We start from the raw sequence: 3251 nt of genomic DNA, 5'->3' as shown, positions 1-3251 counted from the left end.
AAATCAAACCCAGTGTGTTAAGGCAGATGGTTGTATGTCGGACACTGTAGAGTTGTGCTCGGGTGTGCCTCAAGGACCTATTGTAGGTCCCCTGTTGTTTATTATCTAGATCAACAATATTGGAAGACATATGGAGACTGCTGATGTATTATTATTTGACCCTGCTGGTCATCTACGAAGATTTGAACTTCTTGAAGAACAATCTGGCCTTAATGGCCATGTACTCTTACACTCCACCCGGCACAGCCAGAAGAGGACTGGCCACCCCTCAGAGCCTGGTTCCTCTCTAGGTTTCTTCCTAGGCTGTTGACTTTCTAGGGAGTTTTTCCTAACCACCGTGCTTCTACATCTGCATTGCTTGCTGTTTGGGGTATTAGGCTGGGTTTCTGTATATGCACATTGTGACATCTGCTGATGTAAAAAGGGCTTATAAATACTTTTGATTTGATTTACATTTTTATGCAGATGACACTGTTCTCTATTCAAGTAGCAGCAGTTTGACTTTGGCATTTGATAAAGCTCAAAAACAGCTTTAACATCATTCAACAGAATCTGTATGATTTGAAGCTTGTTCTGAATTCCTCTAAAACAAAATGCATGGTATTTAATAGTACTAAACACTGACAACCGTGTAATTACTACCTTGGAAGGACATTCTATAGATCAAGTCAATATGTACACATATCTGGGAGTTCAAGGGATGAGAAGTTGAGCTTCACCACCCATGTAGAGAACCTTGTCAGGACACTCAAGCTGCGTGTTGGGGTTTATTACAGGCACAGACTTGTTTTTCCTTTGCCGCCAGAAAAGAGACGATTCGTTGTACTTTTCTCTCGGGTGGACATCACTAGCAATATGCAGGCTCTGACACTGGTACATTCTAATTTATTAGGCCATTTTATTTATCCTGTTCTAGCTCAAAATGAAAACACATACAAGCTCAAACCTCAATCTTGTTTTATGCTAACAGTCCCGAAAAATAGAACCCGAGCATGGAAAAAGTTTATTTCCTTACTCAGCCCCCAGGGTGCTGGAATTCTCTCCAAGCCAACCTAAAGCCACAGGACCTGGTGTCCCTGGAGGAGTTCAAAGGACAATTCAATTAACAGGTTGTTGAGACATGTAGTTGTCTCTAGTTATCACCTGGTGTTACTAGTTTGCATTGCCTTATGTAAGGAAGAGTGATGTTTTACTTGACACACACCACACACATGCCCAGTGGTGGAAAAAGTACCAAATTGTCATACTTGAGTAAAAGTAAACATACCTTAAAAGAAAATGACTCAAGTACAGTTGAAGTTGGAAGTTTACATACACTTATATCCTCTTGAAGCTAGGGGGCACTATTTTTATGTTTGGAAAGATAACATTCCCAAAGTAAACGGACTATTTCTCAGGACCAGATGCTAGAATATGCGTATAATTGACAAGTTAGGATAGAAAACACTCTAAAGTTTTCTTTTCTGATTTCTGTGACCAAGTTACCTGATGCTAAGTGTACATATTATTTTGTCGAGCGATCGATAAACTTACACAAACGCTTGTATTGCTTTCGCTGTAAAGCATCATTTCAAAATCTGAGACGACAGGTGGATTAACAAAAGACTAAACTGTGTTTTGCAATATTGCACTTGTGATTTCATGAATATGAATATTTTCTAGTAATATTATTTGACTGTGGCGCTATGCCATTCAGCGTTGCTGATGAAAATTATACCAGATCCGGGATGGGTCATTCAGAGAGGATATTGGAGTTATTAAAACTTGTTTTTCAACCACTCCACACATTTCTTGTTAACAAACTATAGTTTTGGCAAGTTGGTTAGAACATCTACTTTGTGCATGACACAATACATTTTTCCAACAATTGTTTACAGGCATATTATTTAACTTATAATTCACTGCATCACAATTCCAGTGGGTCAACAAAGTCAACGTATTGGAGTGGCCATCACAAAGCCCAGACCTCAGTCTTGTAAATAATTTGTGGGCAGAATTGAAAAGTGTGTGCGAGAAAGGAGGCCTACAAACTTAAGTCAGTTACAAATCTATTGTGGGAAGCTTGTGGAAGGCTACCTGAAACATTGACCCAAGTTAAACAATATAAATGCAATGCTACCAAGTACTAATTGAGTGTATGTAAACTTCTGATCCACTGGGAATGTGATGAAAGACCGAAAAGCTGAAATAAATCATTCTCTCTAATATTATTCTTACATTTCACATTCTTAAAATAAAGTGGTGATCCTAACTGACTTAAGACAGGGCATTTTTACTTGGATTAAATGTCAGGAATTGTGAAAAACTGAGTTTAAATGTATTTGGCTAAGGTGTGTAAACTTCCGACGTCAACTGTAAAAGTGAAAGTCACCCAGTAAAATACTAATTGAGTAAAAGTCTAAAAATATTTGGTTTACAATACATATAAGTATCAAAAGTAAATGTAATCACTAAAATATACTTAAGTATCAAAAGTAAAAGTAAAACAAAATATTTTCGAATTCCTTATATTATTAAGCAAAAAAGACAGCACAATTTTCTTATTTATTTATTTATTTATTTACTGATAGCCAGGGGCACACTTCAACACTCAGACATAATTTACAAACAAAGAATTTGGGTTTAGTGAGCCTGCCAGATCAGAGGCAGTAGGGATGACCTGGGATGTTATCTTGATAAGTGTGTGAATTAGACAATGTTCCTGTTCTGCTAAGCATTCAAAATGTAACAAGTACTTTGGGTGTCAGGGAAAATGTAAGGAGTAAAAAGTACATTATTTTCTTTAGGAATATAGTGGAGTAAAAGTAAAAAATATAAATAGTAAAGTATAGATACCCCCAAAAAGTACTTAAGTAGTACTTTAAAGTATTTTTTACTTAAGTACATTACACCATTGCACATGCCGGCACATACACACAAACACATCTACTGTTTGGTTGCTGTTGCCAGTGTCTTCTGTCTGTGTTGTCCATTTTGTCTTACATAGTTTTTTATCCCAGCCCCGTCCCCATAGGAAGCCTTTTGCCTTTTGCCAGGCCATCATTGTAATGAAGAATTTGATCTTAATTGACTTCCCTGGTTAAATAAAATAAAACAAATACATACAAAAAGTTACTTTGAGTTATGGGGAGAAAGAAATATGGAATATTAGTGTTGTAGAACTTTTACTGTTTGCTTACTTAGACTCGGACCAAGTTCCAATTAGCAATAGCTAAATAACCACTGGGTATGAATGAGACCAAACATTAAAA

The sequence above is a fragment of the Oncorhynchus tshawytscha genome, linkage group LG10 (genome assembly GCF_018296145.1).
Source record: "Oncorhynchus tshawytscha isolate Ot180627B linkage group LG10, Otsh_v2.0, whole genome shotgun sequence".
NCBI lineage: Eukaryota > Metazoa > Chordata > Actinopteri > Salmoniformes > Salmonidae > Oncorhynchus > Oncorhynchus tshawytscha.
The sequence above is the reverse complement of the archived record's forward strand: the minus strand, read 5'-3'. Positions refer to the sequence as shown.